This window comes from Lepisosteus platostomus, chromosome 6 (genome assembly GCF_059453375.1).
Source record: "Lepisosteus platostomus isolate fLepPlt1 chromosome 6, fLepPlt1.hap1, whole genome shotgun sequence".
NCBI classification, from domain to species: Eukaryota; Metazoa; Chordata; class Actinopteri; order Semionotiformes; family Lepisosteidae; genus Lepisosteus; species Lepisosteus platostomus.
The window spans coordinates 27,538,190-27,562,134 of record NC_142616.1 but is presented as its reverse complement, the minus strand read 5'-3'; the positions used below and the strand labels follow the sequence as shown (position 1 = coordinate 27,562,134).

Sequence of the window (23,945 nt, the reverse complement as noted above, 5' to 3'; positions counted from 1 at the left end):
GCAAACTAACTTTTTTTCCCCAATAAATTTGCAGTGGGTCGATTCATGTCCCATTAAACAAAATGTATAACCAATTATAAAAAAAGAGTGTGAACATAACATCTTAGATTTCTTATAGCACAAGTGGCACAGCAGGAAATATTTAATATTTCCAAGTCTGAAATATTTAAGTCGGTTTTTCTTTTGGCATTCTGCAGGATGTAAAAGAAATAGATTTACATCATTAAACATAAGTGAAACTGATAACTTATACACAGATATCTCAGGAATGTTATGCTCAGGAGGCTGCAAAAATGTGTCTTCTAATAATTTTGTTAATTAGCCATGTTCATATATATGTGTTTTCTTTCTTCCACAGTTCCACTGCTTCTTAATTTGACAGGGATTTATGAACCGGCTTCAGGCTTAATTATGAAATAAATAGGTTGAAATGAAAAGTTATGACCAAAAGATCTCACTTCATGCATAATTCTCATTTTGGCTGCTCTTTAATGGTATTTCAGTAATGTGTCTTAATTAACTTTCACATGGTACAATTAAGCATGAGGAGTTTCCATCCTGTTGCTTTACAATAAGATTATCACCACGGGCACAGACACCATTTACTTAGACTGGTGCAATCCTTTTAACAAGAGCCTTTTCAACTCTAGGGTCATAAAGGTGAGGACACTCACTGATGTCTGTGACTAAGTTAAAAATGCCCATATCAAAGGAACAAGAAATGTCACCTGTGCAAAAGGTTTCTTTTTGAAAACATGATATTTTTCCATTTCAAGCTTCACTTCCTAAATTTAAATTGCTCCCAAACACCAAAGTTAAAACTGTGGAGAGACAAACCAGTCTACATCTCACAGATGACAAAATCTCAGGACAAATAAAAAAATTAAATTTATCTTAGCACAATCCAACACACAAATTAGAGTGCTTCTTTTGGATCTAAGTCTTATTTTGAAACTTATTATTGCCATTCTTGGAAAAATGAATGGGATAAATGTTTAACAAGGTCAAGTTCAGACCTTAGCATTCCATATTTTAAAATACTGAAGTGACAAAAATGAAGATAAACTTAAAGATAGCAGAATTAAGCTGAATGTTTTTGTGCAACTCATTCATTACTACACCTATATTTACAGCTATATACTTTTTCTTTCTCTTTCCTTCTTTTCTTTCTCCAAGCTGAAAATACTGTAGTTTTCTAATTAACCCATTATGGATTTAGTTCTATCATATGAATTAAAAAACAGTTTATGTTCATGCTGAAAGCTAGGCCAGTGGTGTAGGTAAGGCTTGTCTTAGTTTGTATTGACAAGCTGCTGCGTGACGGGAGCTGTTCTGAATGTCTTCAAGTTGATAAAAAATATAGCATTTAACTACAGCTCTAATTGCACTACTGTTTTGGAAAGTGAATTTGAGTTATGATTGCTGTTTTAAAAGATAATATCTGTGACTTTAGGATGAGGGGTAAAAATACTTAAATCTGCTAAATGTATACAATGTGTACTATCAGGAGTACATGCAATGTGCAGAAGGCTGGACTGCCTCCCTCTGGAAGCAGAAGAGTGGGAGCAGACATTTCGCAGATGTTCAGTAACAAAACAGGCCTGTCCCCTGAGAACGCCTTGGCAACCTCCAGTACATTCCCCCTCACGTCTGTACAGAGAAGTCCCTGGCTTAGAATGTCTTATGGGAATCACTAATGAGAAGACATGGAGAAGAGCAGTGGAATTTGGCACAGTTATAAGGTAATGGGGAAGAGTCACAAGTGCAACTGATTTCTGGAAAATGCACAAACATAAATATACTGTCTGGAAGACATGCAAACACAATTTCATTTTCAACTCTGTCTCAAGTATCCTGCTGGATTCTAAGATACATTACTTCAATAAATATTTCCAAACTCCAACACACACTTAAATCATTATTATTATCCTGATTGATCCATTTCATATTGTTACATATTTGTGCCTCATCTGTTCAACACACTTTCATAATTCTATGCCTGTTCACTTCTGGCTTTATATATAGAAGACTCCCATTGCTGTTTGGAGATTCAAGCATCTAATGTTTAGTGGGTGTCCTACTCGCAATTGCCTCCCCTTTTCAAAAGGCACTTCAGCAGCTTGGTCAAATTTTAATTAACGCAAAGTGATGACAAAATGTAAAATGATAGGGCACTCACTGAGATTTTTCTTGGGATTTTCAACTTCTGAGGAATGATGCAGAGAGCCACTGCGCGGGATGTGGTGGTGTGGAGAGAGGGGTGAGAAAAAAGATACACACAAATGGTGATCAGCAATCAAGATATTTGTGTAACAGAGAGCGGAAGTGAGAGATTACAGTTCGACTTCCTCCTGAACTGCTGATTAACACCTCCAATTTAGGAGTTCAGCCAGATTCTAATTTTCAAATTCAACTTGAAGAGATGGTGAAATTTAAAGGGATAGCTTTCCACCCTGGAAAGAATAGACTGAGGTCAGGCAATGGCTGACTGAGAAAAGTCAAACAAGTAATAAAAATAAAGAGGCACGATGGGCTAATACCAGGATTGAGCTTGATGAACTCAATGTGAACACCCTGAGCTGGTAGGACTGAATGAACGAGGACTGATTTCACACAGAGCTCCCAAAAGAAGAAAAATAGTAGCTAAAGGAATTTTCTTAAAGTGATATTCCTGAGGGCGAACAGGAGTCCGGTGTGCTTGAGAGATGCCACAGAGAGGGCCAGCACTGCACCAGCTGGGCGCCAGGAGAGGGTGGAGGAAAGGGGTTGAGGACCCATCACAGAATCACCCAGTGCCAGAACGAGAGTGGAAATTGGGGCCACCGGGGTTGTGAATGGGGAGCCAAGGAGCCAAGGCCCAGTGCAGGACAGAGACAGAAAAAAAAGATTTGGGATCTGTAGTCGCAGTTGGTTGGAAATTCAACCAGAAATGGGGCGAAAGGGAAAGAGCGAGGTAACGAGGGACTGGAATGAAAAAATAAATGGGGGGGAGAGGCAGCAGTTGCTCTGGAGTTGCAAGGAGTTGTGACATCAGAAGTGCTAGGAGAGAACAGCTGACATCATGGCATGTGCAGGGGAGCTGGTGTTTCCCATGGAAAGGTAAAGGTCAAAGAGTTGCTTGTTTGTGTTGAAAGAAGACAGCTCCTACTCTGGCTTGGAGGAGGGCGATGATGGTCAAATTGCCAGGTCCTACTGTGCTAGAAAGGCCAGCGAGCACAAGGAGATGAAAAAAAAGGTATGGTCAAGCAACACTGAGAATAGCAAGATTGTAATGTGACTCCCCCTCAAATTTTGGTTTAACAACTCCATGTGGAGGGAAAGCAAAGCTATAACATGAACCTTCTGATCTGAAGCCATTTTTCTTTTTTTCTGAAATTGTTTTTTTATTTCACAGTAATAGAATGTGTCATTTTATAATATAATGATAGAGGCATTTAAAGGGTATTAAGGCTTATTCGTTTTAATTAACTACAGATGCTTAATTAGTGCAGCTCAAGGTAATTCACAACACATGTTTTAAAGTGTGTAGCCCCACATTCTTTCCACCTTTGATTACAAGATGGCAATAAACTGCTGATTTTTAGAAAGATCAGGGTAAAGGAATAAATGAAAAAATATTTGGAAAGAAAAACAAGTTCCTTTCAAGTTTTGATTTTCATTACATACGAACTACCTATAGTTTAACACTATACTATAAGAAAATACTGTGAGACCATTTACACTGCATTTATTACAATATGAATAATCAATAATAAAATGACTTTCAATTAAATTAGTATTTTGCAAAAAATATTATAAACTTTTTTGAACCCTTAATAATGTAGAAACATGTTCTGAAAATCCTGTAAACTGTAAACCTGTAAACTGAATGCACTTCTTCCATAAGAAAATTATGTTGTTTAATTTCTGAAGAACAAACGAATGCTTCAATAGTGATGTACTTCTGGAAAATAAGAGTTTAAAATACCTTTTGTCATCCAGACATTTGGTAAGACTTCTATTCTAGAAAAACTTTATTCTGAGCTTAAAAAGATTGTTGAACAATCTCTACACAGTACTATATTTTCTTGGTCTGTTCAGTGTTTCTGAAGATATCAACCTGGATACTAAGGTTTGTATGACATCACAAACCATTTTGATAGGTTTCTTTATTTATTTTGTAATTGAAATGAAACTGTTAAGTCGTCACATGTGACCTTCTTAATTTAAAATATATCTCACAAGAATTCAGTTAAGAGCTGAAATGTTTAATTAGAATTTTACAGTCCACGTAGTTAGTTTGTTTTTACAAGTGTTTTTTTGTTCTAAATGTTGCTAAAAACAATATTACACAAAACAATACAAGGCACATGCTACATACTAACATATGCTACAATAGCTGACTGTGGGAACACACTGTGAAATGTTAACCTGAATATCCTGTGAAAATATTTCTTCTGGCTTCTGGATTTTAACTAGACAGAAGCAACACCCAGTTCCCATTAGAAGAGAGGTGTCACACTAAGTAGTCCAATCACACAAGTCATGTAAAGTGCATTTATATACATTTAAAACACTGCTACCCATTGTTTTTCCAAGTCTTACAGAATAATTGCTTACTTCACCGCCTCCAGTGTGCCTTGGTGCTCATTGTTAAATATAGAGTAGTCTCTGGAGACTACAGAATATATGCAGATACACAAGGAGAATATAACATCTACATGAATAAATCACTGGTTATATACATAATTCTATTTACATTTTAAAAAAATAATGGTCAATTGAGTAGCATTGTCCTTGGGATGACAAAATATAGAGCATATTTCATGTGATTTCACAGAAATGACGAGGCACCTAGTGTTTATGAAAATAAAATTGCCAAAATGAAAATAAAATTATAAATCTATATACATCTAAACTAATGTCCACTCAGAGACCTGCCTGCCACAGACTGTTATAACAACCAAACTGTCGCCAAGTCTCAATCATTTGTAAACAGACACATCGGGTGAGAATTAGTTAATTAATTTGATTGGTGATGGGTTAAAAATGCACATTCTCACATGGGTGTGAGGAGCATGTTTGATATTTAAAGATGTTAGTGGCAGTTGGGGTTTTGACTGTGGTCTGGGAAGGCTGTTTAAGAGACCTGTGTTTCAAAGACCGATTGAATCTCTGAAACAAAGAATACAGCACTATATAGTATCACCACCAGGGGGTTTTAATGTGTTCACATTCCTGAAGTCCCCTTAAAGGTGGGTCTGTCACCTAGTCATTCTAGTCAATGAGGAGCACACAATCTGGGTTTAGGTACAGTACATCAAAAAGAACAGTATGGGAATTCTTCAAAAAGGTACTTTCCAATAACCAGACTCATCCAGAATAGTAAAAACTATCTTTAGTTAGGCAAATCAAACTAGGAGCAATACTTCCATTGGAGGTGTAGTTTGCACACAAGACTGACACATCGTTGACCAAAACAAACTCCAAGATAGACAGGAGTTCTATGAGATAAAAGTATGACAAGCCTATGGATCCTGACTTTTATAGATTCTTTAGTGAAAGGGTGGAGTTTGATGCTACTTCATTAGTACGCTATCTTTTGAAAACTGACTTTACGGGAGCCAGTAACAGGTTCTATTGTTGTTTATTTTGCCAAGCTAGGTTTAACACTATTCATGTAAAAAGTAAAAGTAACTAAAAATACTACTGATAATAATCACAATAACAGCGAGCAACAGACCTGTACTGTATATTCAAGCCAATAAAACAAGTGAGAGGAAAAGAAATTAGGGGGCTATAAAGCCAAATACTGTACTGTATATCCTTTCCATTAATCCAAAACCACTTCATACAGTACTCTATATTGAAATATAATCTTCTCATCCTCTTAGCCTACAAGAAGCTAAAAACATAGTCTTCAGGAGCTTTCATATATGATTATGTAAATGCCTTAAACATTCCTCATTTAAGATCACTATTAAGGTATGGTAGCTTCTCCATGGGCCACATTCACCACTGTATTTTGTGTCAGATCAAAATACACTCAGTACTCTATTTCTGTAACCTCAGGTCCCTTCTCTTTTATTCTCAATAACCTTTATAATCTAAGGATTAATTCTAGATTATCCTCCTAGATAATTTTGCAAAAAAAATATTTACTGTAAACAAGTATGAAAATGCAAACACAGTACAAAGACTATGTACTTACAACTAAAAATAATGTACAAATGAAATTAAAGAATATGAATTTGAAAAAAGTTATTTAATTTGAAAAAGCAGCTGTCATATTTAAATAATTTTAAAAAACATGATTACATTGTGCGAAACAATTTCAATGATTACACTCAGTGAATTTAGCATACATGCAAAGGGTACTAATATGAGGTAAACACAAGAAAAGAAGGTATTTTGCATTGAACTTTTAAGCCATTCATCATTTAAAGGCATTTCAGAAGATTTGCAAAGCCTCCAGAATTGTGTGTAAAGCAATACTTGCTTTTACTGGCTTTGTACCTCTTACCAGAGAATTTATATATAACCTGCCATTTAACTAAAACAGAGTTATGGATCATTTCACATGTTGTATTTTTTGTTTTTATTAAACAAATTAAATGCACATCACAGGGTGATAATATCCCCTTAATATCCCAAGATATAGTTGGTAATTAAGAACCTAAATGTTAGAAAATATGAAAATATATACGGTATGCAAAATGTAATCTGTACTGAACCTTAGTAGTCTGAATAATTAATAAGTTATATAATATAGATACAATGGAAGAGTTGATAACTTCTACTTGAAATACTGTACAAAACGTAAGAACAATAATTAAGAAAAAATATGTTTGTTATTCTGAATGTTTAAAAAAATTTGCATTTACAACAGTTACAATAAAGCCAACTTAAAGTGTAGCTTATTACTACAACTGTAACTGCAGTATTGACAGGAGACAGAGCGAGAGCTCACTGATAGTAATTGAAAAGACATTCGGAGCTGGTCAATGTCAGGAATGTTGCAGGACAATGATAGTTTAGCAAGCCCTCAGAGCCCCCAGGCTTTTCCCTCAATAGGATGACTTGACTCTGTATTTGTTATGATTTTTCATCCTGGGGTAAATTGTTTCATTCCTGAATTCATTTTGTGTTTTGACTTAATTTTGTGAGTTTTCACCAAAAAAAAAAAGCAGAGCAATGCTGATTTAAAATGGTAGATTAGGAGCAGGATCAATTATGATCAAGAAATTGTCTAACCCATAATGTAAAGATTTACATGAGCTATCTTCCAATAACACTGGATTTTCCTACAGGGTTATGAAATATGTATCATTCTTTATATGGCTTAACCTTAAGTTCAGTTGCTGTCCCCGGCCAACTGGCACTGTGTCCACAGCGAGATCTACTTAGAAAAACAAGCTCAGTGTATGAGTTTTAAAAATGAAGCAGAGGAATATTGAATATTGCCTAAGCAGCAATAACTCTTATTCTTAAGATGATGTAGAGGGCTGGTGTTTACCAGTATTTTCAAAGCAAATCGGCCCTAGTAAATACCTTTGGGAAGTAATTCTCTACTGTAGTGTACCCCTAAAGTCAATAATAATCTTTGTTGGGAAGTTATGCTTTTTTGAATGTATGGTGTGTTGAATCAAATGCCATGCCCTACTAATCCATTACAAAAGAAGGCCTCTCTATGTAACCAGACCCTTAAATATATTATTTATATTCATCATCAGTTAATAAAACATTTAACTTTGCTGTATATAAACACACTGTGGTATTGAATGAAGGTTTTATATTTGACTGCTCCAGTTATATTGGATAGTTCCAGTGTTGTGAGAAGGAGTGTATACACCAGTGATGGGTTTAACAAACAGCAGGAGAATCAGCATGAGGGGAGCTGTAATACTAGATTAGAATAAAGTGCTAGGACTATTGATTGAGAACCCAGTAAAACAAAGCTGAAAGAACTCTTGACATTAATGACTGTTTCTCTGCAGACTGCACTACACTGGTACCATTCTTGCACGGTGGCTATGCACATACAGTAACTAAAGCATTTAGCCGTCTGCACAAACCAGAAGGGTTACAGGCGCACACAGACTGATTTTTTTTTTTAACACAACCCAGTCTAAACTAGCTCTCGTCCTAGAGGAAGAATAAATAAATAATCTAATTAGTTCAAGCCAGATGAATGGTACTTTCAGAGCACTGAATAAAGAAGAGATCAAGTCTGGGCACCTCTATAAAGATTCTGTCACTTTCAATAGCAAAGGCGCTGGCATAAAGTAGCAAGCCCCTCAAAGAGGCCACTGTAAAAACCATGACCCACTTACCATCACAACTACAAGATAATCTGCTACAATAGCATGTCCATCGTCTGGTGAAGGCAGGTATTATAGTGAAGATTCTTAAAAGAAAGAAAAAAAAACAAAGACGTGCATCCTCCCAAGTTTCTGAAATATTTCCCCCCGAACACTTTTCATTTATACAGCTGCTTAAAAGCGGGAAAAAAGCAAATAAACTCAAATAAACGAGTGGAAACCCAACAGATATTGCAGCCGATATGCAAACAGGACCAGGGCAGAGAATCGGATTTGTCTACCATTTGACAGTTTGGCAGAAGTTGAAAACGATGCCAGAGGTAAAGCATTCTGCCGCTGCAAAAAACTGCGGAAAACAGTACAACTAGCCACGGACATAAGAGCAGAGACATTCATCTTAGAGGCTTTGAATGTAGCCTATTATTGCTTAAAATGAGATCCTTATCTTTACGGTTCGGTAACCAGGTGCAATCCTTTAATCCTCCAGTTTAGGTGATCGCGGTAAAGAGAAACGGGGGGACATCTACTGTATAAAGGTTGATGTATCTCCGTCAGTTTTTTTGCATCACCAACGCAGTACGTAAAGGATAACTCCTACCTACTTTCGCAGCAGGTCGAACTGGTCCTGTGAAGTTTTACATAATCGCATAAAACGCTTATACAGTTGAAGCAATACAGTACATTGCTACACGCACTGGAAAGAGGAGGGGTCGTAGGCTAACTAGTATACAGCGTGGAAAAAAAACGCTAATTTTTAGTCCTTTTTAGCCTTTTTTTCGACTTCATTATTTTAAAGAAATGTTAAAACTGAGGTATATACCCTACTGTTGTTCAATATGCATAGCGCCAAAGTTGATCATGACAATGATGGGGACTGTTGTTTATCGATGCCTATATTATTTGCTAGAGATGTGGGTCTTGACTGGGATGTGACTCGATCACACAGGCTTCTGGCCACAAGATTAACTAACAACATTTTTTCAAGTGATGAGACAACTGCAAACAGGCGTTTGGCCGATACACAGAAGCAAGGGATGGATGAGGAGAAACAACGACTTTGTAAGGAGTAGCGGCTCCAGAGTTGTTCTAACTCAGTTCAAAGTAATAATTCATTCATTCTTTGTCTCCAGAAATAAGGAGCCGGCGACAAAATATTCAAAAGAAACGCAATTCCTTCGACACATATTTTTTCAACCCGTATTTCTCTGCTTATTTTTATTTTTGAATACAGTTATTCGAACATACACATACAGAAGCCTAAAATCACGTAAGAATTAAACGCATTGAAACTAGTATAAACTACTTCATAGATGTCTTTGAAGTTAATATAGCATAGTAAATAGATAACTTTCATACAATGTCTGTGTTTTAGATGATAGTGATAGTGATTAAAAAATATAGCCTTCTTAAAAAGGGATAGTGTTATGTCAGATAGTACTGTACAACAGCGCTACGGAGGCAAACGGGATACCAACTTACCTTTAAATTCCACTACGAAACAGCTAAGCATCACTGGAAACTGTTATAGATTTTAAGCAAAAGTTTCTAAAATGATACTGTAGATCCACCTTGGTGAAAAATATTGTAATAGAATTTTAAAAATGATCTGACATACCTTGGCAGTACCGTATCGCCTGCCACTTGAAGTCCCAGTAAAGCGGAAATCTTTATATTGAGCAAATATCTTCTTGAATGAAATTTCCAATTCCCATTTTCGGTTTCACATAACAAAAAACAGTCTTGCGATTTGTTTTCTGTTTGTTTCCTCCGATACTGGTTTGATGGCTAAGAAGTTGAGTGATAGATTCTGGAATCCGCGTGCACACTGTGCGGTTCACTGAATGCGGGAGCAGCGACGACTGTCTGTTTCCTTCTGACTAGATGGTTTCCCCTCCGCATCTCTCTCTCTCTCACTCACTCGCTCTCTCTTTCTCTCTGTGATTTTCCAGGCTGCAGTTAGGAAAGAGAAGGGGGGAGAGGGGGGCGTCTGTCGGACCATTCAATATCCTCAAATACTTTGCTACTTTTAAGGTATTTTGCTTCCCTGGCTTCAGTGTTCACCGCATTTGTCTACAATAGCAAGCAATTCCTATGAATTAGCTATCAAAGGATCGTTACGGTTTTATAAAGGTTAACCCACCCCCCACCCCTATTCAGAGGACGTTCGTAATGCGCTTTAATATTTCTTAACCTTATTAGCAAATGCATTTAGGCACTAGTGCTGGTAATGGATGGCACGCAAATACATGTGTTATGTAAAGGATGTGGCATTACAGTTAGTACAGCTTCCTCTGGGGTCTTGGGTTCTATTCTAGACTGGAATACCTACTGTTCTATGTGGAGTTTACATGTCCTCCCCACGTTTGTGTGTGCAATTGCTCTGGTTTCCTCCTGCTTTCCAAACACAAGCTGACAAGATTAATTTTTGTCTCTAAATTGTTTGTGTGTGCATGCACCCTGATATAGACTGGTGTGCGAGTGGTGTCCTGTGCTGAGAAAAGTCTGACTTTGTGTCTCTTTGCTTCCAGGATAGGCTCCAGATTTCCATGACTATTACCAGGCATAGACTGCTTTCTGAAAATAGTGTGGTTTCTAACCACTTTTTTAAATTAATCATGCTCCAAGGATTACTTTATCAGTCAAACTTATATCTAAATAATATTATAAGAGAAAGTGTGTCACTTACTGTAGGTTTTGCAAAGAAACTAAAAATAATTATTGTTTCATTTATATTTCTCTGAACAGTGATTGATTATTTGCCAGAAAGAAGTGAAACAAAATCTAATAAAAACAGGAAGTTTGGTTAGTTTCATGCAGATTTGGGTCACAACACATTTGCTGTTTTTTTTTTGAGAACCTAACAGCCCAAATAATCAGCATTGTCAGACTTGTGAGTTTGAATGTTGCTAACAATCTGCTGTTGATGCTATCAGCTGTAAAGTCAAGATCAAAAGTCATCTCATTGCAGAAGTTACAGAGATTTCCTCATTTTAATAAGGCAGTATTGTGTATTTCAGCATGTTTATGTTATTTATGAATAGTAGCTGACTCTGAGCTAGTGCTGCTTCTCAATGTCATTTGGCCATGATTATCACATTTCAGAGCTACAGCTCCAAACTTGATGATGCTGAACTTGCAGTGACCCAGGAGTGGCTAGGTTATGTGAATGACCTGGTAAATAATACCAGGACATAAACAGACACATTCCTTTATCTGTGGATCCTGTGTAAAATGCATCTTTCACAGTATTCTACTGGATGTTTTGTTTCTTAAGGAATGATAAGATAAGATCACTTTGTTAGCCATAGACAATTTCTTGCATTGGGAATTCATCTTTTCACATACCACAGCTTGCTCTCTATGAGATACAGACATAGAGAGAAACTTGGGGTCAGAGCACAGGGTCACCCACTTAAACAGCAGCTCCAGAGCAGTTGGGGTTAAGGGCCTTGCTCAGGGACCCAACAGAGTAGGATTCCTCTGCCGGCTGTGGGATTTGAACCAGCAACCTTCTAGCCACAGGTGCAGATCCTTAGCCGCAGAACCACCACTCCACCCTGTCTCCTGAAAATGCATTGAGACCATTAGCTTGTTTCCAGTGCTGGATTTTTTTCAGAAAGGTGCCTTGTCTCAAGGAATCCAGGTTGAATGTTTTATGATTGAAAACCTGCTAGGAATGAGCATCAGATCCATATTCATTAAACAGATTATCATTTCTGTTTAAAGTACATCTTGCTCCTAAATTACTTTCTAAATATACTGTAACATGTTCAGAGAACTACTTATTAGTAACAGCTGTGGCACCTCTGAGGCTATCCGGGAAACAAGGCAGACTACACTCTGGACAGGACACCAATCCTTTGAGTCAGTATCCTGGTAGCTCCTCCTCCCGTTTTCCTGACATGGAGATCTCTGGGAGTTCCTCTTTTTCTGTCAGCAGTGGGCAGGACAGCTCCTTCAAACCCTGTGCCTGAGGGAAAATTCACTCTGGGCTGGAGAATGAGGCTTATTTCTACACCTGTAGAAACCTCTCTTTTGGTTTCCTCCTGGGTTGAAACTGCATCTCCCGGTTTCCACACCCTGGCTAAGACCATGGAGGGCATAGAGTCCAGTTCTCCAGTTCTGCTTCTCTGTCTTTGCAGCAGCTCCTCACATCACACACCAGGACGTCTTGCCCTTACTCATTGATAGGGTTACGGGATCAATTGACTTTATGAGGCTGGCCAGGTGGCGACAAGACAGGTCCAGAACCTCAGGGAACTTCAGATCCAGCATCTTTCTCCCCTCTTACTGCAATGCCAATAAAGCACATGTTGTTTCTGACATTGCAGAGGGCACTGGGAGTCATGTAGACTTTTGTGTTTCCTTTGCATTTTATTGCAAAAGGGTCCAGGCATAATTTGAATAATGTCAACTGTGAAACCTCTCAGTCATGCATTCAAGCTCTTACAGCTGTTTTTACTGAAATGGGACCAACCGTGACAATATGTTGTTCTGGAAAATGTTTTTCTTTGTTCATTGGATGATAGAGATACCGTAACTGGGATTCTAACACTGATGTTGATATATCTAGATATCTCTTTTGCTGTGATAGGGAAATTTGTACCCTTGTTACTGTGCACCGGTGCCAAAGCAGAATTACATAAAACATCTGCAGACAAAAAAAAATGTTTTTTGGTTTCTTAGTTACAGTAGTCCCACTAAATGATGTTAATACTTCGTGCTTCTGTGTTTTCACATAATACCTTTTACATTGCTTAAGTTAGAGGCAGTACCTTTTTTTCAATTAAGACACGTGCAAACAAACATTTCATCATAATTCCAGTCAAATTTACTTTTTTTTATTCAGTGCTAATCCTAGTTTTCAAATACAGTAAATGTGCTGAGCTTAGCAAAGCAGTACGGTAAGAATAACATGATAAATGCATGTATGCAACTACCTTACCACCCTTCCTTCTTTTTTCCTCCCTGTCTTTCATTCCGTCTGTTAGGTGATGTCAGCTTTCCAATTTGAAAACATTATTTCATACATTTAATTTTGAATGAGGTCAAAATATAAGATAAAAATATTCATTCCAATTTAAAACACATTTTCCAGTCATTTAAGCCTAATTAAGGATTGTTTCAGTTTCTTAACCTGAATGCTTGAGGTTATATGAAAAAGAAATTGCTATAGATTGTGAGCAAACACTTTCAACAGATTGAAGTGAGAGGTTTAGACCTAAATAAAGAACTGAATTAAGTTAAAAAAAAACATCATTGAAATGAAGTGTCATGTGGATTTGCAGGGCTCTTGAACTTTAAGGGCATACTTTGCTCTCATTATTAAATACAATTTAATAATGGTTTGAATTAATCCTTTTTAGAGTAAAGAATTACATACCAGATTATGTATATTTAATTGTACATTTCTGCTTTTGAAAATTCCAGTTATTTAATTGATTATTAAAAGTGAAATGATAAATATGTTGTCAGATTTCTCTGTGGTCCCTACAGTAAGTGGCTAAACATTTTTATACACATATTATTTTATATAAACAACTGCTAACTCATGGACTTACCCAAGTATTTACTAATATTGGAAGTTTTTTGGCGAAGTATTTAAAATAAAATACAGCTTAAAAGTTAGTCATAATACTGTACAATCCTTGTCTGGAAGAGAATTGCTGGAGAGGTTGTCAGAAAATATGGCACTCAAATCATTGTGACTCTTTGAAGCTGGTAGTACTTCATTTGTAACAATGATGTTCTAGATGGTAAAACTGCCAGGATTTATTTTTTTAATCATGAAAATACATTCTTCCGTCACATCTGCTTCAAAGCCAAGAATGGAAGTCAACAACAACAGAGCTCTGGCTTGTGATAGTTCCCTGACAGATAATCAAGACTTTCATGCAAGCAAAGCTAAGTGCTGATGAGGGGACTGATAATAAATGTAAAAGATTTCCTTACATTATAATGCATTAATATGTGGTACTTCTTTTATGTCCATCAAAGCACCATCAAAGTTCAGTTATTCAAGTAAGTGATTGAAAATTCTGATATCTGACATAAAGGAACAAAGTATAAGCTAGTTACCTGCCTGTAGTAACAACTGACCTTCACTAGACTGATATGGGAAGCAAAGAAAGGGCAGCTTCCACTGTAATTTGCCTTTCAAATATCCTTTTGGTAAGGAAAATGTTCAGCGTGTCTAGCTTTCAAACCTTAAAGCTAAAGATAAGTTTTGACTGATGTTAAAGAACAAATATATCTTGGCACACATCAGTTTTCCATTTATTGCAGGGAATGAATGAAACAAGACAGGAAGGACAGTTTTTTTACTAACTTTAATGATCTGGTTATACTGTATGTTATAAATGGGAACCATTTTATTTTTTAAGTGTGTTGCAATGTTTTTTTTTTACACATTAAAGAAGGCTTGTTTTTCCAGTCTTCTTCCTCTTTTCTGATGTGTTGCAGGCTTGTTTTTTCAGACCTTCAGCTATTTGTCAAGTTATCATAAATAACTCTCCATGAACGCATAAGGAATGAGAAATAGCCCCCAAGAGTTAAAGATACATGATTTCACCATGGCAATGTCAGTTTATACAGCTTTGTTTTTGTTTCTTGATATTGCCACATATTTATTATTGGATCTTTTACATCCTCATAATTCAGAGAAATCTAGCTAAATGTATCTTCTTAAAATCTTTAGGCTTATGTTGATTGTTACTGTATATGTGTGGCTTTGCATTGGAGATGTATTAATATGGTCACATGCTTACTGGGATTGCATGTCATTTATTGGAATCTGGACAAGCTGTCACTGAAATACCTGTAAAATTCCCTTAAGAGTTTAAAATGGGAAATATACTACTGTATGTCAGTCTTATTGACATGAAAATAAAAGCTGCCAGCTATGCATTGACTTACTAATATGCTTGTGTCTGCATCCATTTCCAAGGTATATAAAAGCAAAGGCTTAGAGGTAGGATAGGGTGCAGTCGCTCCATCCACAAGTGTTATATCAGTCACCAGCCTTTCCAGACATTTAAGGAGGGCCCTTCCAAACACATACAGAAGTTCCCAAGCTAATAAGAGACATCAAAGCGCCTAGAAAATTAAACTCATTTCATTAAGAAATGCAGCCAGCACTGAGCAGCTAGAGGAATTTCTAACCTCTTCATTCAATTCATCTGGGGGGGCCAGAGCCTATCCCAGCAAGCAATGGGTGCGAGGCCGTATTCACTCTGGAAGGGATGCAAGTCCATCACAGGGCACACACCAACACAAACACACACTTGCACCAGGTCCAATTTTTCCAGAAACCAATTAACCTACCAGTAGGTTTTTGGACTGCGAGACTAAACTGGAGAACCCAGAGGAATCCTACGTGAACATGGGGAGAATATACAAACTCTACGCCAGGCCCCTAAAGCTAACCAGTGCTCCACCTTGCCACCCTAGAGGAATTCCTACAGAAAGAAGTTAATAAAGCTGCAAAAATGTGTTCCTTTTGGAAATAATTAATGCTCAGGTGCAATAAAACTGTCTGCATTTGATTTGCTTTACAAGGCATAGTCAATAAATCACTCTCTCTTGAATTAGGAAGCAAATACTGGTAAATTTACTTTGCAGATAAAGGAGAGAAGTTTAGTTTTGATGTTCTTTGCTTCAGTGTCTGGTTTTGCAAATTCTTCATTACTACTGGCAACAGTTTAAAATGTATGGGATTATTTCATCAGTATAATACTTACAGTATAACACTCTTGGTATTTCTGTTATTAAAACAAGAGTGGTAAGAGCCCTTTTCCATTTTAGTTGCTTCAGCATGTTATCCCGAAAAACATACTGACAACGCTCTCTTCCTTCTGTTGCTTTCCTTTATTTTATGAAAGGTCTGTTCACTTTGGCAGCATCCCCCTCTTTAAGAAAAGAAACCTTTCTTTCCCTTTCTTTCTGTTCTCCTTCCAAAGAACGTACTCCTCTTTCTCAATTTTTTGGCACTGCCCTTGCATGAGCTCATGCTCCTGGTTCTCTCTCAACAGACGCATGTGAAGAAACAGAGGGAATGCTCACTTCATGCTGCTCAGGTTATGGCTCCTCAGATAACAGGCCTTCTCAGCTGCCCAAAGACAACAGAAGGATTTGCAGCACCTATTACTGTATGTGACTGGCTGTGCTGAGCAGAACTCTGTGTGGTTGTTGGAGGACCTCTGGTGTTCTTTGGCACGGGCTTACTTTGTTGCCTTGCCTAGTTATAGAGGTCAAGGCCATGCAAGTGGACCCCAGCATTTTTGCTTTTGGTCCTACTCTCTCAAGTCGGAAGAACCTGTTTGCCCCCAATAATCATTGCCACTCAACAGAGTCCTTCTTGAAAAAATCTGTCATTGTTAGTTCTGAGGTAGATCAAGCCTTCCCAAGATGTGAGTCCTTTTCAAATGTACTAGGTAGTGCATGTTCAGGAGCATGCACTTGTTCCCTCACAAACTGGTCATGCCGAGCTACAACTTGTTTTAGATGTGATTCTCAAGATTCAGACTATCTGGGCTACTAGTAGGAGGCCCACAGCCATGACAGTTAGATTTCTCCAGCGTTGGTTGATACAGACCTGAATCCATGGAATCTAGAATACTTCCATTTCAAAAGTGTGGGTGAGTCTTTGAAACCCCATTTCTATCCAGATACTTTAGGGTACAAAGCATAGAATTTGTGCATGGCGCCCTTTATTTCAGGGTAATCTAAGCCTCAGCAGATGGAAGAACTTAATTTATTTCTATTAAACTGTATTTTTGTTGGCTATTCCCCTTACAAAACAAAAAAAAGGTCACAATCTTCTGGTGAGGGATGCAGAATTGAGCTCTCCCACTAGATTCTACTTCAGAATGAAGGGGAAAAAATAGGTTCGCCTGAAAGCTTATTTTCATGGCAGAGAGAATTAGCCTCCTAAGCTTTCAGTTCATTTGGTAGCATGCACATTGCAGGTTGTCAGTGAAAGAGGTAGAGTGGTAGGAGGGAGAGATAGCCCAGTCAGAAGTGTGACACCCTTGTCAGCAGTGTTGGTGTAAATGCTCAATTCTCCATCCCTAGAGGCAATGATGTCCTATGGGAAGGTGGCTACTTTTCAAAACAAAAGGAAACAGTTATTGTTTTTTCTTTTTTTTTCATCCAAGCTGCCTCAAGCTACTTACTGTCCCCTGGGCTGCTAGGTGTGCCATATCACTCTGCAACTCACAACGGGCAATCCACTGAAGCTAAGCAGGTGTGAGCCTGGTCAGTACCTGGATTGGAGACCTCCAGGGAAAGCTAAGGTTGCTACTGGAATAGGTGGTAGTGGGGCCAGTGGGGGGCGCTCACCCTGCGGTCCATGTGGGTCCTAATGCCCCAGTATAGTGATGGGGACATTGTACTGTAAACAGGCGCTGTCCTATGGATGAGATGTAAAACTGAGGTCCTGACTCTCTGTGGTCATTTTAAAAGATCCCAGGGTGTTTCTCGAAAAGAGTAGGGGTATAACCCTGATGTCCTGGCCAAATTTCCCATTGGCCCTTATAATAATCTTCCTCCTAATAATCCCCATCTTAAATTGGCTTCATTACTCAGCTCTCCTCCCTACTGAGAGCTTATGTGTGGTGAGTGTGCTGGCGCACTATGGCTGCCGTCACATCATATAGGTGGATGCTGCACATTGGTGGTGGTGGAGGAGAGTCCCCATTACCTGTAAAGTGCTTTGAGTGGAGTGTCCAGAAAAGCGCTATATAAGTTTAAGCAATGATTATTATATGTTTTGTCCTCTCCTGGATTGACATTGGTTACATACTGCTGCTTTAGGCATGAAGTTTTTTACTTTCTCTACAGAGATCCTGTAATCTCAATTCAAGATACAACTAATCCCATTATCTCATATGCTCTGAAATATTGGGTGAAAAATTCAAGTAAATTGCAAAGTAATTTAGTTGAATATTATTATTAGAATTATGATTGAAAATCCTGTACCCTTTCCATTAATCCCCATGGGAAGAATTTCAGTTAATTTACATTGAATCCAATTCAGAATGCTGTAATGTTCCTGAAGAGTCTTCTCAAGATAAACAGCACTTTAGAATAACCCTCCTCACTGACAATTTGGAGTTCATGACACCATTCCAGATTTTACTTTAGTGCTACAAAGCAATCTCTGATAAGATTTTGAAACAGTACAAAGTTTGAAATGGCTTGTCACAGCACAGAATTCTCAGATCGTGGAGTCTACATCTGGCAGAACCCATCATAGTATAGAAAGGGAAGACCAAGCATTACATTTACATTCATGATGTCATTAGTTTCTCTTTAATTTAATTTGTACTATATATGAAACATGTCAAATAAGAGTATAGTGTTCAATTTCCTTAATATGTACCAGAGTTAATCCCTAAGGTCAAGATCTGTGATGATTTTAAATTGAGGGTTTGTTGGGACTTCCAATGAACAACTAGTATGAGGAGTTTAAAATATATTGTAGTATTGTGTTGTACTTTCATAAGGGTACAGAAGGTACTGTATACAATATATCATTGAATGCTTATGTAATAATATTATTAATATGTTTTTTCACAAACACATGGTTATATTGTCCTTGCCACTCCTGTGACATAGCCCCAGGAGGGCATTGGGACAAAATGTCAGAATTAGGGAAAACAGTGATTTAAATGAAAAATAAATAGAAAAATGAAGTGACCCCCCCCCCCCCCCCAACCAAATTAAATGATTGTTTTTATTGTTTTATTACTGAGCAACAGCTCCTGTCATTTTAAAGAATTTTTTGCTGCATCTACAGCTCCTTGTTTTTTTAAAAGCACTAATATAAATAAAAAGTAATACTATTATTTGTACCTACTGATGAGGTCCCCAGTACAAAAAGAGTGAAATTGCTTTAATTTCATGTTCACTGGCAAGGCTGGAGGAGACAATAAATGTGCACACATCTGACTAATGCAATCCATCCTATACTTCTAGCCCCCTAAGGAAAAAGGGCACTGTTTAAACTGTTGCAAGCACTAATAACTTTAATAGCCATGTTTCCTCTATAAAAGGAAGATGGCTAGTCCTTGGGGAGTACAAATGGTTTGCCGAATTGTGCTGTCTCTTTATCAACAAATCAGTGTCACCGGAGCCCTTTGCAGGAAAAGATAGCAAAGGAACATGCAAACTGGGATTTTTTAAAGGACAGCTGATCTACTATCATATTAAGTCTCTATGGCATAGTATATAATAGAAGTAAGACTGCAAAATGCATAAACCCAGATTAAAATGATACTTACAAGAGCCTGGTTTGAAGGAGACTTAAAAACAGCAGTAAGGACTGCAGTTCCCCACTTATTTATTTTTTGCTGCCTACTCAAATAGAACATTCACACGTTTTTCCACGGGATAACATTAGTTTTTAGGCTTCATATTTGTGATACAAGGTGTGTTCAGCATTCATCTTCTGTGCTGTTTTATTTTTAACCTCCCAAGAAATTGCAAAACACCACAGGAGCAGTGTGGTTGTTTGGAAAGTATACAGGAGGTGAAACACACACACACATTTATCTACAGGAGAAACAGAATACTTCACTGTCCCGTGTGAGGATCGAACTCATGACCTTCAGTTGGCGAAGACTGATGTGCTACCTACTAAGCTAATGAGGATGGGAAGGCAGTGTGGAGTAGTGGCTAGTGTTTCTAATCAGATGATCAGGGACCCAAATACCAGGGAAGCATATTGGTCCCTTGAGCAAGGTACTTCACCTAGAAAGCTCTAGGAAGGCCAGTTGTATACATTTAAAAACACTGGTAAGTATAAATCCCCTTCGTGTCATATTGGATAAAACCATCAGTGAATTTAATTGCAAATGATCATAAATAACAGCTGTTCTCTGTACAAAAGACAGAAATCAAGACTTCTGTACTGGCGCACAGCACCTCTGCACTGTGAGTACTGAGCTTCTGGCTGCTTGATGACATCCATCAGTACTGTATGCCAAACATTCACATTTGGATTTCCATTCATTTCATTCATATTCAAGCCTCCATTGAAGGTACTGTAGATTGTGCTAAGGCTTTGTGTCACCCACTATTTATTTCAATTATTTTATAGGGGAAAACGCTGCCATCTGCAATTATAATTCAAGTTCTAATAATTATGTGGATTATTAAATGCAAATACCAAGAAATCTTTCCTGGTCAGTACTGGGATGGCCGTTTTGTGAGGTGTTGATGGACAAGAAGGTGGCTTCCTTCTTCCCTCTGGACCACAGTTTTCAATACAATGCCCTCAGTGAGGTGGCCAGGAAATCAATATCAAAATCAAATGATTGAAGATACTGTATATTTATTAGGCCTCTGTGTTCAAATGTTAGTTCCTAGAGCCTGTTACAAATTCATCCATACAAGAAAAGCTGATCATTTTCTTACTTATGTATGTATCTTCTCACTAGGCTGTGCAGTCTCAGAGGGATATAGAGTTGTGCTGTTTCAGGTTATTCACCATTTTTTTCTAGTTACCATTATGTTTTCTGTTTCCTTGATTATTGTGACGCTTTGTAGATATTTCCCTTTTACTGGCATATTTTTTCAATTTCCATCCCTCTGTCAGCCATGAGAATATAAGAAAGGTCATAAAGAAAAGGAAGTAATTCGGCCCATCTGTCTAACTGCTTGTGGGTAGCTGAGCTGAGGATCTCATCCCACCTTTCCTTGAAAGAAGACAGATTACAACATTTGATCAAATTGCTGGTTAGGTTGATTCAGACTCCCACAATACTTAGTGTAAAAACTAAAAATGTCCTGCTCTCAGTTTAATGTTCTTAACCTTAGTCTGCTTTTATTATTCTGTTTTTTTGTTTCATTGTTGATTCTCAAGAAGTCCACTGGTTGGACATTACCAATGACGTTGAGATCTTGACTACTTGAATCAGGTCCCCCAGACATCTCCTCTGTTCAAGAAAAAAAGAGTAAGGTCTTTTAGCCCAACATATTGCTTTAGGCAATTATCTGGTCACTCTTCTCTGGAGCGATTTCATTGATGCAACAGGTTTTAGCAATGTGATGAGCACAGTTATACACATTATTCAAAATTCGAAATGACTTACCAGTACATTGTGTAAAATTAAAATAATATCAACATGTAAGAAAGATGAGTATTCTGAGGAAAATAAATGAAATAGGAAAAATATGGAAGTCTGAACACTGGAATAAAGGAAGACAAGTACTATATGCACAGCACAGGTGAACAGAGATTGAATGTCTTGCAAAAACAAAGACTATACTGGTACCAGAATTATATACAGTATATGTAACTGTATTATTATAGTACCACTGGTATTTTTTCAGAAATTTATTTGAGGGATTTACTTTGGGGGGCATGTGAGAGAATTCACTACTGTATATACTTAAAGCTTACCCTCTGTTTTTTTAAAATAATAATACTATTATGTTTCAGAAAGATTTTCAAGAGGCTGAAACTACTACACAATAGCACACACAATACAACAGAAATAAAAAGAAAGAAAAAAGGGAGAAACATAGCAAACTGACCTAATAAAACTAATTAATACATTAAAAGCTTTAGTGAAAAGACATGTTCCTAAGTGAGTTTTAAAACTGTTAACAGTGTAGTGTGCTCTCTGAAGGCACCAGTTCTGTAGGGTTTGGGCATTTACTGGAACAATTATTAATTGTAGCAGTAAATCACAAAATTGATTCTTTTGATGGCTTTAGAATCCAACCATGCAATATAACTCAAACAACGCACACACACAGGTACTAATACACGAGGATACATTTATTAATACATAGAATATGCATATAAACCTAACAGATCTTATCGAGAGCGTTATCAGAATGCAAAAGATATATATTCATTCAGTTACAAAGAGTTACATATATCAAGAGGACATACGTTCGGTATATCATTCATTTAGACCGTTTCGTAATGGAACTTGGTTACAGCTTCTACATTACATACTCAAAACAAGTACATAACTCTTAGGAATTAAACTGATATCAACTGGTTGGGATAACAATCGAATTCTCGAGCTGTAATGCATTGAAGTTGAATACTCATCCAATCTCTGGGGATTCAGATCTCCTGCGGGCTCAAAGAAACAGTTGCAGGCTTCTAAGCTGTCCAATCCGCGCTCTCTGGCTCCGTGCCAGGCTGTGCTGTGCGGCTTGCGACGGTGCGCTGCTGATGCTCACTGACCCGCTAGTTAGTGTTGGCTTTAACTAGCACAGTTTGTGCACAGGAGAAAAGATGACTGTGGGTCCCAGCAAGTCAGGAAGAGGACCGGTTCGTTCCCGATGAAGAGCTAGTTCTGAATAGTGATTCAGCTGTCCACAGTTCCAACCTGTTCACGAGGCCTGCTGCTGGTTACTCTCTGGCAACCTCCACTCTAGACTCTTAGAACAAAGGAAAGTTCTGGCACTCGGACACACTGACCGTTCCGTGGTTGTCCAGGGTGAGTCTCAGGATGGTCAGGAGGCGCTCTGCGAGAATGTCCTGCCCTTGGGAGCCTTCTGCTCCTGGGGCGTCCTGCCCTGGAATTGTCTCGCACCCCTGGAATTCTCCTTTGAATTCCCTTTATAATTGTCTCAGAATAGTCTCTCAGGCCCTCTGTGTTGCCTGTTTTTAACTGGAGGAACTTCAGCTCGTTCATTGGCTGAAAGTTCCATGGGCATCAGAGTCCCACGTGGGTTACTCGGCCCTACCAGTCCCTGATTGGTTGATCAAGGTGAGATATGAGTCACTTACTCCTGACACTTAGGAATGCAGTCCAGATGTCCATCTGGCACTCCCTAGACAGATAGGCGCCAATGGATGACCATTGATCACGATAGCCAGGCTTAGCTAAGTGCATCCCCATTTGGGAGCTATCCCTTATCAAAAGAAAACATCTTTAAATCAGCCTGCATGAATAGCTTCTCTATGGCTGCACCACAGAGATGAAGAGAGAGATGGGGCCTCATTTGGGAAAGCACCGCAACACTTAATTCTGTCTTATTAACAAGCATTGCCGCTACAACAGTCTCTAAAGGATTTTAACAGTGTGTTACAAAGATGTGGTGCTGTACACACAAAAGCTCTATCGCACTCTGTAGCTTGCTCTTCCGTACATTAAGAAGGCCTGAATCAGCAGATCTAAAGTTAAGAGCTGGTTTATTTTAGGGCAATACAAGAGAATCAACTGTAGAGCAGGGCTATGGCTGCAGGTATAAATGAGAGCTTAAGCCTGTTTGTTTATAGATTTGGAAACCTTTCGGGTGCTGAGGGGTGTAATTGGTCCCAAAAGATCAGCACCAATGATTTTCTGAAAATGTACTTTTCAACAACGCTACCCAGTTTGTCAGATTCCAAAACCAGCAGATCAGAGCAAACATTAAAGCAGATTAAATAGTTAAACATGGTCAACGATGAATTATCAACCTTAAAATGTTTAAGCCTCCTTAAGAAAAATAGACACCGTTTTGGAAATAGAATCAACATTTGCCTCAAAAAACAGTCCCTAAAAACTTATGTTTACTGTATCTACCATTTCCACTGATTCTCCCCTGACCTAGGTTTGAGCGGGAGTCTGAAGGTTCTTCCTGAAACTTTGGTCTTAGAGACAACCAACCTCAAACAGTTTTTAAAAAGTGTCCAGT

At 38.0% G+C, this 23,945-nt stretch overlaps 1 protein-coding gene across 4 annotated transcripts in view; it reads right to left on the bottom strand.

Moving 5' to 3' along the window:
* The window catches only part of chst15b (carbohydrate (N-acetylgalactosamine 4-sulfate 6-O) sulfotransferase 15b), a 55,318-nt gene extending 45,115 nt beyond the window's left edge, over nt 1-10,203 (bottom strand). Inside the window, exons 1-2 of one of the 4 annotated variants that reach the window (XM_088635151.1) lie at nt 9,916-10,203; nt 2,180-2,229 (exon numbers count right to left, since the gene is read on the bottom strand). The gene's annotated coding sequence lies outside the window, so the exon portion shown is untranslated. The other 3 variants (XM_088635148.1, XM_088635153.1, XM_088635152.1) reach the window with 3 other exon arrangements.
* Between the last annotated feature and the right edge of the window lie 13,742 nt (nt 10,204-23,945).